A 16,373-nucleotide genomic window follows, 5' to 3' on the forward strand; every position below is an offset into this window, starting at 1 on the left:
GGCCCCACCAAAGAGACCGAGTGTCTCTTTGGTGTGCTGCAACGCCAGATTTACTGCGGAGCGGGATGGTGAGTAAGGGCGTGTTGGTTGCAAAATGAACCTTTAGTGAGTGATGGGTGAGTTAAAAAATGTCAGTAGTGTATCTGAGATAATACTTTATTAAATGATCACTAAAGACACGCAATATTAAAATATGTGAGGAAACAGTCCACTATAATTGAGTGGTGGGTTCCTAGAGAGTGGTCGACATGTTTCTTGCCATCGAAACGGTGTTAATTTACCTGGCAATTCATCAGGACTGTGTGTGAAAAAAACCCTGGCGGTATGGGCACTCTAAGGCCCACCCTTACCTAGGGACGTGCATGTGAAAATTAAATAAAAGGTGAAAAAGTGCAAAAAAATTAGGAATGATTGAACTATTCCTAATTACTCCTGGTTTAGGAGGCTTCTACTTATCGTTTCTGCACCTGAAAAATAAAAGGACAGAGACATACAGAGATGGCCAGCACCACCTCAGATGCCAGTACTGAGCCACCAATTTCCATTTCACCAACCTCCATATTCAATGATGGGCTGGAACCCAGGATTCTTCCCACCCCCAAACTACCAACCACAATACCGCCAGCCTTTTTTAGACCAGGGCAGGAGAGGAAGGGGAAAGAGAAGAGGTTCGGGCCAGCCTGCAAACCATGTGTCGTGGGAGACAGACGATGCAGTGAGCAATCACACCCGCAACAGGGAGCAACAGCCAGGAACGAGCGGAATTTGAGCCTCATTAACAATTTGTCTGACAAAATCCTGTCCCCGACAGAATCAGCAGTCTTAGAAAGAGGTCTAGGCTATGTACCAACTGCTCGCCCTGACAAATTTAAGCTACACTGTGAGCTGTCAGAGTTTTTCCGCAAATTGAAACTATAAGCCTTTTTTGAGGGTAAGGAAGACCCAAATGAAACACTTCGAAAGGGTGACACAGGCTTAAGACTGAGATCCACGTTTAACCCTCCGATCCAGACAGTGCCAGCTGCCATCACTGCCTTTGAGCAGGCTGTATTCCTGGATTTGGATACCTACCAGGAAACTCCATCATTCAGCAATTTCAGTACAGAGGAATACCAGGCTTTAAGATCACTACAGAATGACCCAAAGATCACAATAAAACCAGCCGACAAGGGCGGCGGATTAGTGATCCAAAATACAATTGACTATGAGATGGCGTGTGAAGTACTCTTACGAGATAAGAAAAACTACACCCCCCTGACCCGAGACCCCACCGACGGCCTGAGAGCCCGGATCACCAATCTGGTCAAAAGAGCAGAAGAGAATGGCGAACTCTCTAAAAATGAGGCAGATTTTCTGACTACTAGCGAAAGTAGAATACCATACTTCTACACTCTGCCTAAGACACACAAAAACCGGTTGCCTCCACCAGGGAGACCAATCGTGTCCGGGATTGGCTCTCTTTTGGAGCCACTTTCCCGATTCTGTGATCACTATCTCAAACCCCTGGTGCAAAATACGCCTACCTATTTAAAGGACACTAAAAGTCTACTTCAACTGCTCCAAAACCTGGATTTCAGTATGAACACAGTCACATTGGTGACCTTAGACATTGAGAGTCTATACACCAGCATTCCCCAGGATGATACCATCAAGGTCCTGGGGACAGCCTTAGATTCTATAAACTGGGATTTTCAGGCATCCAAAACGTTCATACTAGACTGTGCTACCATAGCACTAAAAGAGAACTTCTTTGCCTATAAAAACAACCTATATTTGCAAACCACGGGGACATCGATGGGCAGCACATTTGCCCCCAGTGTGGCAGGCCTATATGTCGCGGATTTTGAAGCGAAACATATTATACAACCCAATGGCCCATTTACGTCCTCCATTAAAATATGGAGACGTTACATTGACGATGTTCTCCTTATCTGGACAGGTAATGATGAACAATTGCAGGACTTTTTACGTTGGATCAACACACTGGATGCCAACTTGAAATTCACCTCTGAACTGAGCAAGACAGAGGTTAAGTTTTTGGATGTCAGGATCCAGATCTCTGGGACCAGACTCATAACGAAAACCTTCCAAAAACCCACGGCACGTAACAACTTACTTGAATTCACAAGCTTCCACCCGAGACCACTGAAAGAAAACCTACCATACGGACAATATCTGCAGTTAAGACGGAACTGCTCTGATCTTCAAGACTTCAAGAGCCAGTCTGCTGATCTAACCGAAAAACTCAAATTTCGGGGCTACCCTACCCAGATACTGAACAAAGGCTACAAAAGGGCCCGCAATCAGCCACGGGAATCCCTCCTTGAGGATAAAATTACCAACAACCAGACCATACCGCTGACTTGTGTAACAACATACAGCACAATGTCAAACCATATGAAGAAATCAATTAACAAAAATTGGCGCATTGTGTCCAGCGTAAAAACAGATTGGGAAAACCCACTGTTTTCCTTCAAAAAAGGACGCAGCCTGAAGGACTCCCTCGTGCATACCAGACCCAAGAACGGGACCCCCACTTTGGAAAGACCGATCACAGAAATCTGGGGGCTCCCGAAAATCAGTGGTCATTTCCCATGCACGAATTGCAGTGTGTGTCACCTCACGACACACACCAAAACCCTTGAGCTCGAGTCAGGCAAAATCTGGACTCAAAAAAACCACACAAACTGTAACACTCAGAATGTTGTCTACTTGATCACCTGTCCCTGCGACCTCCGCTACGTAGGAATGACAACCCGGAAGGTCAAACAGAGGATAGGTGAACACCGCTCCAACATCAGGTGCAAGAAATTGACCACCAAACTCAGCCGCCATTATTTGGAACATAACCACACCCCGAATGACATGCGATGGACTGTCATTGAGCAAGTGATTGGTAGCACTAACATTCCTAACCTTCTCTTTGAAAAAGAACAAAGGTGGGTATACAGGCTGTCTACCCACCTTCTTGGACTTAACGATGATATTCCGTGGAATTCTGTGATGAAGTGAACTAGAACAAAGTCAAAACACTAATTCTGATTCTCTAGGCGCTATACAATGCAATCCACTAACTGGTAAAATCTGGGTGTATATCCATGGTTACTTATCTCTCACCATAACGGCCTGGTGGTAACCTCTCCAATCTTGGCTTCCCCACCCCCTTTTTTAACCATCTGCCAAGAATTATATTAGTTATCTACTATAAACACCACTAATTGCTAGCCCATCTTCGACTAGTCGATAAACTAAGGTGTAGATCCAACAACTATGATGCGGATCTCTCTGCCATTTATATTGTTGAACTACTTATGTTTCTCATGACTGAGAGGTACTATTAATATCTAACAATTGGAGTGCCCCACTTCTCCGGCGTTGCTCCGAATCTATGTTACACATTAACTAAACTTTCCCCTGCGCGTAATGCGAATTGTTTACCCTAGTAACCTAACAACCACCTTGCCATGAGACACAGCGTCAGAGCACGCTGATTGGTAACGCGAGGCGAACCACTATCACTTCCGCGTTTAGCGCGCATACTGTTTCCCACGTTACCAAGCAACTGTCATTCCACGTGACTCCGTGTCACAGCCTCGGGTTGCTCCGATTGGTAACCAAGACTGCTCCGATTGGTAACACAAACGACAGTCACGAGCCCACGCCCACCCGGAAATGCTCACCGCCTCGCAACCCTGGTTTTAAAACGGTGAACCGAGCCCGCTTCTTTATCGTCGGGGTCCGGTTCGAGGGTGACGTAGGTAGACCGCGGGTGCCGAGCGTCGAGGGCGTAAGTAAAAGCCAGCTGGCAGCACAAAGCTAAGTACCGATCGCACGCATACCAAGTGGTTTTGCATTGTTCTGAAGCGTTTTTTCATCTGTTTTGCCATTTAACAGGGTGTGCCGAATACGCTCCCACCCCCCTCCTGTGACCCATGGTGTTTATTCCTAACACCTAGAAAGTGAGACATTTTATTTGACTGCGATCGTTTTTCATTATATTGTTTGAATTTGATCGCTGGTTTGACGACCTTCTGTGGAAGATTTTCACCGTTTTAATTCCTTAGTCACTACTAGTCTGCTCCACGAATAGTACACCCCACCTCTTACAGCTCTCCTGTACCCAGGGCTAATAGGTGGTGTTAATCATAGCGCTATTCTACCACAGACAGTATGTTACTCACTCTTGGAGCACAATATCTACTATTAACAACCAAGAACAACCAGGAGTAATTCTGAGTGTTTATGTTTGTCCTACCTGTATGTCTCTGTCCTTTTATTTTTCAGGTGCAGAAACGATAAGTAGAAGCCTCCTAAACCAGGAGTAATTAGGAATAGTTCAATCATTCCTAATTTTTTTGCACTTTTTCACCTTTTATTTAATTTTCACATGCACGTCCCTAGGTAAGGGTGGGCCTTAGAGTGCCCATACCGCCAGGGTTTTTTTCACACACAGTCCTGATGAATTGCCAGGTAAATTAACACCGTTTCGATGGCAAGAAACATGTCTACCACTCTCTAGGAACCCACCACTCAATTATAGTGGACTGTTTCCTCACATAATTTAATATTGCGTGTCTTTAGTGATCATTTAATAAAGTATTATCTCAGATACACTACTGACATTTTTTAACTCACCCATCACTCACTAAAGGTTCATTTTGCAACCAACACGCCCTTACTCACCATCCCGCTCCGCAGTAAATCTGGGGTTGCAGCACACCAAAGAGACACTCGGTCTCTTTGGTGGGGCCCGATGATGAAGCATGTCATCACTAGGTGGTGAGTGAGGGCCTTCTTTAACATCCCAATGTGGTTGTTTTTTGTGCTCCCAAGGATGGTTTAAACCTCCCTAGACACTCTTCTCTTGATTATTGACTAATCTGTCAAAGACACACATAATGGTATGTGGACCCCATAACATCCAAAAATGTGTGTTTGTCGGAATTCCATCGCTAGAGCGAGCCAGTTCCCTTATTTGGGGTGATGTACGTTAAGGTTGTTCATGGTCGCCGTGTGTTTTGAGTAGAGTAAGCCGGTATTCTTGTGCGGTTAGGTCTGTCTTCTCTCTAGCTACTACCCTGGGGGGCAAACCTATTTTAGACATTTTCAGGATGAAGTGTCTTCCTTCCCTCATATATGGTTCAGGGATATGAGGACACAGGGACATCATAAGGGCACAAGTGGAAGAGAACAGAGTCTGTTGACTCCACGTGGGGATTCCGCCGTCTACCTCCCATTTTATAGTCCATCAGGAGTTTGGACTAGAATATGTCAAAGATCATATACGTCTTGCTCCCTTTTTACTATGGTGCTCCTTTTGGCTATATTAAGAGGCTGACTTTAGCCATCTTTTTATCTATGACTGCCTCTCCTGTCGCCATGGTCCTAGCATCCCTGGAGCTCAGATGTATTAGAGAGACCACCTTTGCCCTAGGCTTCCCCATGTCTTTGACAACCCTAGAAGCATCACCAAGGAGGGTAAAGGGTGGATAGAGTATTGCTTCCTCTCCCATAGAAAGGCCTGTGTAGAGAGGGAGGAAGTAGTGAAACCATCTGTCAGAGATTTCTGCCATGTCCCAACAGGGGACGCTATTTGCTCCCTTCATTCTTCATGTACAGAATTCCTTGGAAAGGGTGCTATTAACGCTCTTTTGGACCTGCTCTATCAGATGATTTCTGTGCTTCCCTCAGGGACAATTTAACATAACATAACATCTGTATTTGTAAAGCGTACGTTCACCCAGAGGTCTCTTGGCGCTGAATAGCAGATGCTCATTGTTACCCACCTCAATGGTACTCATTTTATCGACCTCAGATGGATGAAAGGCTGAGTGGACCCACCGGGATTTGAACCTGTGACCATGAGGTCGAGCACAGGCCCCTGCAATGGATTTGCATCTGCTGACATTTTACAACGCCCTCGTGATGAGACCTCACCATTGTCGCTGTTGCACCTAGTATTGTTTTGTACGTTTTGTGGCCCCTTGTTCAAAAGGTGATTCCACTATTATGAAATCCAAACACCAGGAGGTGGACAGCTGTGCTACTTTTTCTTCAGCAGCTGGAATGCCAATTGGTATGCAAAGCAGTTGGTTCTTGTTTAAGAACGCTCTACGGTTGCGAAAGTCAATGTTGTTTTAATAATGGTATTTATTTGCTACTCTTATTCATTTTAATATGTTGATGGTACATATACACTTGGTACTTGATGTATTTACTGTTTTATGGGTTTTAGCATTTTTACATTGATATCAGATGCACTTTATTTAATTGCCACAATTGTATATTGTGCCCTTTGATGTCTTTTTTTTATGATCCATTGCTATGTGATCGAATGAAGAGATATTGAATTGTGTTACCTGGTTAGTTTTGGACATATCAGCCTTGGAAAGAAGACACTCACTGTTATCCATCGCCCTATGTATATCTCTTGGCTCCTCGGAGGCTTTTTCAACCCACAGGCCGAATACTCCCCAGATCCAAAACTGAGGTTTTAGTAGACTGTTTGCGATTTATTTAACCAACCCGAACAGTCAACTTGGTTTTGTTTTCAAGCTGTCTGACTACTTAGGGCCTGATTCAGATTTCAGTGGATGTGAAATCTAAATGCCATAAGGTATTATGGGATTCATATTTTGGCGGACGGCATGTCCGTCACCTATGTGATAGAGTATCCCATCTGCCAAGATCCAAATCAGTTCCTATGATTCTTTTTTACTTTTTCCCACCCTATTTTTGTCATTTCTAATATCCAACTGAGGTTTTGAATGAATCATTTTACAACGTTTTGTCTAGTATTGCATTTTTATTGAGATATTTTTTTAATGTTGTTAATATACTTTCATGGTGTGAACTCAGCAAAATAAAGCTGATGTTGATGACATGCAAAACAGATACTAATACTTGCATACTGTTTGCTGTATCCAGCTTTTTGCAGAAGGCATGATGTATAAGCTTACAATTAATCAAGTCCTGGTGTTATATTGAATGCAAAGGGTGTAGATATTTTTATGGAGTTTATTTTTAATGTGAATGATATGATTTCTGTGATTCTAATGTATTTTTTTAGCATTTATGAAGCAAAATAATGTTTTTAGCTGAAGTATATTTTCAAGACTTTATACCTTTAAATTGTGGCATACATTTTGTATTTATGTTATGTTATCCAGTTTTTAAAGCGCAAACAGCTGCCCCAGCAACGGGGCGTCCCGGCGCTAACCCAACCAGTACCTGAGGGGTGAAGGAGGATAACCAACAGAGGACTAGATAAGGGAAAAGAGATGCGTTTTTAATTCTTTCCGAAAGGCAGTTAAGTTGGTTAGGGTGCGGATGTGTAGAGGCAGGGAGTTCCACAGTCTTGCCCCCAAGACCTTGAAGGAACGTCCACCCATTCTACACAGCTTGGAACGGGGGACTGTCACAAGGTGTTGTCCTAAAGAGCGTAGAGTACGCTGAGGGGTATAGGGAACAAGGAGCGGGCGTAGGAGTTCAGGGCAGTCCGAGTAAAGAATTTTGAACGCCGTGGTGAGGGTTTTAAAATGGATGCAGGATTCAATTGGCAGCCAGTGCAGATTGCGGATGGTAGCTCTGGCCGAGCACCTGCGTGGGAGGCCAACCACTGCTCTGGCGGCCGAGTTCTGAATACGCTGCATCCGTGCTAATTCTGCTTTATTTGCCCCTAAGAATAGCACATTGGCATAGTCCAGCCGGGCGAGAATCATGGACTGGATGATGAGTTGGCGGGTTCTAGAGTCGAAGAAACCGAGTATCGGGCTAAGACTTCTCATTAGGCCCACACACGTAGCTGCCACTTTCTTTGTGTGGGACTGGAAGTTAAGAGAGGAGTCGAGCCAAACACCTAGGTTCTTCACCACGTCTTTCGGCACGGGGGTGGGACCAAGCAAAGAGGGCCACCAATGGTCACTCCAATGGCTAGGGTTTTTGCCAAGGAGAAGCACCTCCGTTTTCCCGGCGTTCAGCTGCAAACAGTTGTTTGTCATCCACTGTGCAACTGCCGCTAGCCCATCCTTGAATTTAGTGGCCGAGGTGGAAGGGCCTTCAGAGAGTGTGATGACCAGCTGTGTGTCGTCGGCATACGATACAAGCGTAAGGTCCCACTCTTTTGCCACTGCTGCAAGAGGCTGGACGTATAGGTTGAAAAGTGATGGGCTGAGCGCCGATCCTTGGGGGACTCCCTGTTCGATGGAATGGGGTTGGGAGATGTAAGGTGGGGCTGAAACTTGAAAGGACCTGTCTTTGAGGAAGGACCGGAACCACTCAAGGGCGAGTTCGTTGATCCCTATGGCCTCAAGTCGAGTCAGCAATATGCTGTGTGAGACCGTGTCAAAGGCCGCGCTGAGATCCAACAGGATCAGCGCGGCACTTTGACCAGCGTCCAGGGCGTCCCGAATGTGTTCCGTGGTGGTCAGCAGGGCCGACTCGGTGCTATGTCCTGGCCTGAAGCCATTTTGGGAAGGATCAAGGACGTGGTTGGACAGCATATGATGGGATAGCACTTTATTGACATGAGCTTCGGCCAGTTTAGACGTCCAGGGGAGCAGCGAGATGGGTCTGTAGTTTTCAGGTTTTGTGGGGTCTAATGTGGGCTTTTTAATAATAGGAGAGACCCAAGCGGATTTCCAGCGGGTGGGAACCACAGCTGAGGAAAAAGAGAGATTGAGTAAGCTAGAAAGCGAGGAAAGAAAAAATTCCAATGAGTCCAGGAATTTGGATGGTCTCATGGGGTCTGTGGGGGAGCCAGACTTAACCTGTCTGCACAGTTTTGCAAGGTCGTCGGGGGATATGTCAGGTATTCTTGACAGTTTCGACGTGTCCACTGCAGAGTTGGAAGTGTTAATGGGCACTGGCTCATCTTGAGGAAAAGAAGTATATATTTTCCTCACTTTCTCAATGAAGAATGTGGCAAGGTCTTCGCACTGTTTCGAGGAACTTACTTACTTACTTACTTACTTACTTACATTAATGGGCCAATGAACCAGAGCAAACAATTAAGTAAAGGTTTTTGGCTCCCACAGGGTTTGTCCATTAAAACCTCACTGTTTACTTTAGTGTGATGTACAGTAATAAAAGCTCTGTGCAGTGCAAACAAGAATGACACCCCACTATGGTAAAGCATTAAGATTTTATTGCGTATTTGAAGTTTCAACATTGGTTTAATCAATTACAGAACTACAAGGAAGGCATTCTTCCTTTTCTCTGAAACAGTAACACAGTGTACAAGACAAGGATATAGATGGAAGACAGACAGAAGGGAAAGTAACACAACACCTGGATCAAAATCTTCCCATATCCCCTGCCCTCATCCAAGGGACAGTGTCAAGGGGAGCTCTGCCCTCATCCAAGGGACAGTGTCAAGGGGAGCTCTGCCCTCATCCAAGGGACAGTGTCAATGGGAGCTCTGCCCTCATCCAAGGGACAGTGTCAAGGGGGTCAGCTGGTATTGTTAAAAGTAAATCAGGCTTGTGTCTGGCTCAACAAATACTCTTATCAGACACTCATGATGTGCTGTGGTCTCCATATGGTCCCTAAACAGCCCCCACCGCTGAGCAAGCTAGATGGTATTGTCAGAGCTGGGCTATGCAAATCTATCTCCAGAAGACCAGGGGTAGATCTTATCCAGACACGTGTCTGTCTGCCACAAGTAATCTTCAATGTACAGGGAGTTACTGAATGCTTTGGGTTCACACAGGGCTGTCTAATATTCTGTCTAAAGGGGTATGATCAGAAAGATGCAGAGGTGTCAGCGAAGCACATCCTTCCCTCATCGAAGGGTCCTTCATGCAGTGGACTCTGGAAAGGATTCTTGATGTCGGTCACAGGAGAGCGAGATCTGTCCGGCGCCTCCAGTGACAAGCGCAGGCGGAGTCGGCGCTTGTCATTGTTAGGGGGTGGTGGAGGAGCAGATTAACCAACTGAGGAAAAAATGAAGAATAAAATCAATACAATTATGAAGCTGTAAAGATATAGACAAGCTAACAACCCAACCCTCCAGTGCACACCGCCATGGTCTCCGGTCCTGACGAAAGCCTGGCAATTACCATTCAAAGGCTGAAACATGTAAACCTGACCTTCTAAACCTTGGATGCACTTGAACAATTTACTCAATCACCGCATCCACCTTAACCTTTTAACCTGGCCTTACTCTCCACCTAATTAAAATTTTCTTGGGAAGCAGTAAGCCCATTTTAATCTCACCTCATGCACCAGCACTTGTCACCCAAAAAACCCTGCTCCGCTGCAATCAGGCGTCGTAACACACCGGAGAGGCACTCGGCCTCTCTGCTGGGGGCCCAATGATGAAGTATGTCACCAAGTAGGTTGGTGAGTGAGGGCCCTTTTAACAAACATGAGTGATTCCATTTAATAAGCTCCTCTGTTTTTGTAGCTTCACTCTTTCATTATATATGTATATATATGTGTGTATATATATATATATATATATATATATATATATATATATATATATATATATATATATATATATATATATATATTACCTAATGGCAATAGCCAGTAGGCATATATAGTTAGGATTAGCTACCATAGGAAATCCGCATCATTCTATTGGGAATAACTTTGGCGCTGGTTGAGGAATTTGCGTGTAATTTTCCAAAATTTTGGCCAGCTCCGCTGCTCTCCTTCCCTGAAAGTTTCGGGGGGATTCATGAAGTGGGGGCTGAGAAAAAAGTGGGGTCCCAAAACGTGTTTTCCCCATGTTAATTTCCATAGGACGTTCTGACAAGTCTACAGCCCGAACCACTGAACGGAATTACACCCAACTTGGCAAAATTGTAGGGACTGTTACACAGAAGTGCCTTTGCTATATTTGGTGAAAATCCCTCCAGTAGTTCCTGAGAAAATCAAAAGAGAAAAAAAATATATATATCTATAGCAGCTTACGTGTAAGCTTACTGTAAGCTTACCTTTCCGAGCACGAGCTGCATTCTGATTGGCTGCCAATGTCTGTCAACACTCCAAACCAGAAAGTGTTGGCAGCTATCTTGTGCCTCGGTAGACTGAGGCACAGGAAAGCAGAAAAACAAACGTGTAGAACTCAAAAAGGGGGCAGGGTAGAAGCACCCTGACCCCCTGGACCTGCTCAGGGGGTCCCACAAGGACCCCCCAGGCCCAGAAGTGTTGACAGCCATCTTGGGACCAATATACATTATAGCACCTCATTAAAAAGCATTGCAGTTAATAGAAGGTTTTAGGACTTTAGTTACATTATAAATCATTTGTTGATGGTACCATACTCATTTTAGGAATTGTGGTGTGTTCTAAGGTGATTTTACCATGTGAAAAAGCCTTCTGCTGGGATATCATGAATCATGTTTGAAAGAAAACTATTATCTCATGCTTTTCCCACAGTGGTTTTGAAGGGGATCTGTAAGCTAAACTGAAAGCATATTTAATTCTGTAAATTCACATTATCTTTCTCAGTCATGTGAGAATGAAGTCTGACATTCTCAGTAAAACATGTACATCCAACAAGGACAGAGACTGTCAGTTGATTCCTTTGTGTTCTACTGCAGCTTCCCAGAGTGTTCTAATGAAAAACTAGAGCGCTAACAGTCTTACTTATGACAAAAGTATGGCACACCAGAAGCCATCTTGATTGGAATGAAGTGGTAACTCTAAAAACATTTAATTTAAAAAGGAACAATATGAGGATATATTTTGCCATAGAAAGTATGATTAGTGCTGCAGAAAGAAAAATTAGGGCACATTTTGAGTGAGTTCTCAAATCCTATTCTATTTCATTAAAAATTTCGACATGCAGTCTCCCAAGATGGCCACCAGTGACAAAAGAGCCCAAATGTAGCCCAAATATCACCCAGATGTAGCCCAAGTATAGCCCAATGACTGAATGTCCCAGAGTATTCGAAAGAACAACTAGAGCGCTAATAATCTTACTTATGACAAAAGTATGGCACACCAGAAGCCTTCTTGATTGGAATGAAGTGGTAAGTCTGAAAACATTTAATTTAAAAAGGAACAAAATGAGGGGGTTCATTTTGCCATAGAAAGTATGATTAGTGCTTCAGAAAGAAAAATTAAAGCACATTTTGAGTGACTTCTCAAATCCTCTTCTATTTCATTAAAATAATTCTGACATGCAGACTGAAACATGCACTTTGAATACCAGCAGCAGACTTCCCTGGTGAGCAGTAGCTTTACTACAGTGATATAATGAGCAACTTGAGTGCTAACATTCAGAATGTATGGCAAATGTGTGACACATCTGAATGCCTTCTTGATGGAACCAAAGTAAGCAAGCATTGAAAATGCAATAGATCTCGCCCTCGTTTAAGTTAAAGCCATTCTGTTTGTAATGAGGTGGCTTTTTAGCTTTGCATTTAATAGTGTTTTTCAAACTTTCATGTAAATAACATGCATATGTATGTATATATGTATATGTATGCATGCATTTATATTTGTATTTATATAGATATGCAGATTATATATGTTTATATATGTATGTATATATATATTCACTGAAAAAACCATGGGTTATAGACCATATATAGTTAGGAATTAGCATTTACAAAACCTTATTTTACTCACACAAAACCATTGAAATTCCATATATAGTTAGTTGCACTAACTATATATCGCGCACCCGCAATCCACTGCTGATGATGTCACATATTACATCATTCATGACATGGTCAGTGACATCACTGATGACATCACTGATGACATCTCAAATGACATCACTGATGACATCACTGATGACATCATCCAGTGACTGTGGGTTTCTGTAAAGTTTAAATATGTTTTACATATTGAAGAATGAGTAGATGTATAAGTGTCTGGATGAAGGATTTAGTAGGTGCGTGACTGACTGTATGAGTGAGTGATTAAATGTGTCTCACTGAGTGCATGGGTTAGTGACTAAACTGTCTTAATTTGTGCATCATTATGTCTGTTGTTCTGTAAACTGCTGCATGTGTTGATCAGTAGCTATATGAGTAACTATATGGGTTATTGATTGATTGTCCAAGTATTTGTATGGGAGACTGAGTGTGTGTGTGGCTGGCTGGGAGATGTGTGACTCTGTGCAGATCAATGTGTTCTTGTATCAATGATTGTATAAGAGAGTAAGAATGTGTTAGTATATGTTTGAAAATGTAAGGTACTCTATGTTTAACTGTATAGATTAGAAAATGGAAGTGTGATTGATTCTTTACAAGACTGACTAGGTGTGTGAGTAACTCCATGGATGAGTGGCAGAGTGTGAGTGTCTGTATAGGTGTATGAGTGCATATGATAGTGTTGTAAAGATGAGTGATTGTATGTATGAATGATTGTATGGGTGAATGAGTGAATGTGTGTGTAGACGTAGGAATCAGTGAGTGCGTATGTAGTAACTAGTATTGGTGTGTCAATGGTTTAAAAAATTATATTCTGTATTTAACACTGGGTGTAACAGAGGTTACATTAAAGTGTGAGGAGATGCATTGTATTGTCACATGAATGATATCATCAGTGATGTGACCATTGATGTCAAATGAGATGTCATCAGTGATGTCATTTGAGATGTCATCAGTGATGTCATCAGTGATGTCATTTGAGATGTTATCAGTGATGTCATTTGAGATGTCACCAGTGATGTCATCAATGATGTCATTTGAGATGTCATCAGTGATGTCATTTGAGATGTCATCAGTGATGTCATCAGTGATGTCACTGACCATGTCATGAATGATGTAATATGTGACATCATCAGCAGTGGATTGCGGGTGCGCGATATATAGTTAGTGCAACTAACTATAAATGGAATTTCAATGGTTTTGTGTGAGTAAAATAAGGTTTTGTAAATGCTAATTCCTAACTATATATGGTCTATAACCCATGGTTTTTTCAGTGAATTTTCAAGGTTTTGTAAATGCTAATTCCTAACTATATATGGTCTATAACCTATGGTTTTTTCAGTGAATTTCAATGTTTTTTTTTAGCAAATATCAAAAGCTTTAAAATGTCAAGTACGTGGTAGGTAAAAACATTTTCGTGTTTATGCACGCTGATCTGCTTTGAACGCTGCCCCCCCCCCTCCCCCCCTCTTTTTTTTTAGGAGTATTCTCTCTTTGCAGATAGTGAAGGGTAGGTAACGCAGGCCTTTGCCCCCGTTGTAATCCGTCGTGCCTGCTTCCCTCTCCATTTGATTGATTGTTATCCAAGCATTTACTGTTTTGGAATTGGTTCTCTTTGGTTCATTCTCTATTTACAAACAAGCACAGAGTCGCAATACTCTGTTTAGTCTTTGCAGATAGTGAAAAATCGTTAGAAAAAAGAAAAGGAATCAATCAAAATCAGTAGGCCACTAATGGGATCTCTTTTTGACCTCGCTAAAATAGAAACATTAGGAACAACCCCTCATAAGAAATATGAAACTAGTGAGAGGAACCGAGCTCGACGCCATGATGGCTGCAAGACAGCTCGGCTCCGCCGCCCACCCCGCCCAAAATAACGACAAACCCTATGCAAATATTATAAATATATACAACACACCAGCAAAGTAACAGGGTAAAACGTTTTATTAAATAACTATTTACATGGCAGCCTGCTGCAACATCGATCCAAATGCATGCCGCCGTTCCCGGGATTTCTCCCCGACTACTCTGCGGCCTACGAGATGGAGAGGCCGGGGCGTTGACTAGGCGGGGCCTCCGGCCGCAACCACAGCGCCAACGATCGCTGCTGACGGAGGGGAGCCTTGCCGGTGAGACCACTGATCTGAAGAACCGCTGCCTGCGGTGCCTCCCTGAGCCGCTTGACGGAGGGCCCGAGGGGCGGTGCGGACTCGGAGGGGGCGCTTGGCTCCTGCCCCCTCCCCAAGTCTTGTTGCCCTGGTGTGGCTTGAGATCGCCCCCGACATAGGCGGCCGGCTCCCGGGGTCAGGCGGAACTTTTTGCCTTTTGGTGACTCTTCCATTCTGGACCTTGTCCCACAATCCGTTTGACCTGAAGACACGTCCTGCGGTGCCCTGGTCCGACCATCACATATACCTGCGCCAGGAGACGGCGTGGGGTGCACTGGAAGGGAAAGGCGGCGCGAACGAGCCTCCCCCACCTCCCCAGTTGGAGGTTTCTCAGTTGCACCCCAGCGCTTCACTTGGCCAGCTGAATTGCGCCCGCTCTTGCGGCACAGTGCCTCGCTCGGCTAGCTGAGTTGCGCCTGCTCTTGCTATTACAGCGTCTCACCCGCCATCCGGCTGAATTGCACCCACTCTTGCGGTACAGCGACAGGCGGCTGCCACGGAGCTCACGAAATGGCGGTCGGCTCCACAGACTTGGGCCTGGCCTGCAAGGATGGCGCTGGGAAACCCTGTAACTCGGACGCTTGACTGCTAGGGCATGGGCCCCATTCCCAAAAGCGTCCCCTCAGCCTTGAAGATACTACAAGAGTCACCGGGGCCCCCGACTCCCGCAGACTTCCGGTGGGGAGCGACTGCCATGATTGCTCGCGGAATGGCCACGACGTAGCCACGGGGTGCTCTCATGCTGACGCCAGCTTCAGTCTGATACATCCAGAAACACTGTAGACTACCAATTCGATCAGTTCCGGTGGAGCCCCAACGTGACCCGGTAGAGAAGAACTTGCCCTCCCCTCTTTGACTGATGGTTCTTGTTGCCTGTCCCTTCTGTTGTCATTTAACTGAACTTTTTGGACTGCTGAAAGGGGTTCTGTTCCGCCCGCTGGTTGGTGGAGACATTTTGACTATATTCTGGACCTGCCCGGCCTCGCCCAAAATGGCGTCGGTATAAATGAGACTCGCAACTCCTTGATGTGTACTGGTTGCTCAGCCTTGATATCACGAGATATGTATGCAGTTTTGGAGCACATGGCGGGCGGGGACGGGTACTGATTGAACATTTGCACATCCCTATTGATATTAAGTTCTGATGTATTATTCATTACTGTACTATTGAAAGTTCGAATTAACGTTACTCATGGTACTTGCCCGCAAATGTATATCTAGATAATTTCATTGTAACTGGTCCTGTCGTACTTTCATTATAAAATTAACGTCCACCGATTCGGCAACTGTTAGACACCTTAATTCCTGCAACCTAATGGCCCGCCCGTTACGTTTTTCTACAGTGTAAAGGTCCCCTCATCATATACGATTCCAGTTTGCTCCGTGGCCGGCCCACATGGTTGTAGGCCCGTATTTGTATAGTGACATTTTTGCAAAAAAGAGTTTTCGAAGGAAGTATGGAATCAGCGTCATAACAATCGTCTAGGTTGGTAGGATTTTAGAATAATGGCTGTATTCCCAAACAATAGAAGACAGATAATGCAGACCCTTTGCCTGAATTTTGGATTGATTGAAATTTGTATCCGTCACA

The 16,373-nt window shown here is 44.3% G+C and overlaps 1 long non-coding RNA gene across 1 annotated transcript in view; it reads right to left on the bottom strand.

The window, feature by feature from the left end:
- Positions 1 to 9,128: 9,128 nt before the first annotated feature.
- Positions 9,129 to 16,373, bottom strand: part of LOC144762054 (uncharacterized) — an 89,830-nt gene continuing 82,585 nt past the window's right edge. Inside the window, exon 2 of the long non-coding RNA XR_013596026.1 lies at positions 9,129 to 9,932. This is a non-coding gene — a long non-coding RNA (uncharacterized LOC144762054). The remainder of the gene's footprint in view (positions 9,933 to 16,373) is intronic.

This window comes from Lissotriton helveticus, chromosome 6, assembly GCF_964261635.1.
Source record: "Lissotriton helveticus chromosome 6, aLisHel1.1, whole genome shotgun sequence".
Classification (NCBI taxonomy): domain Eukaryota; kingdom Metazoa; phylum Chordata; class Amphibia; order Caudata; family Salamandridae; genus Lissotriton; species Lissotriton helveticus.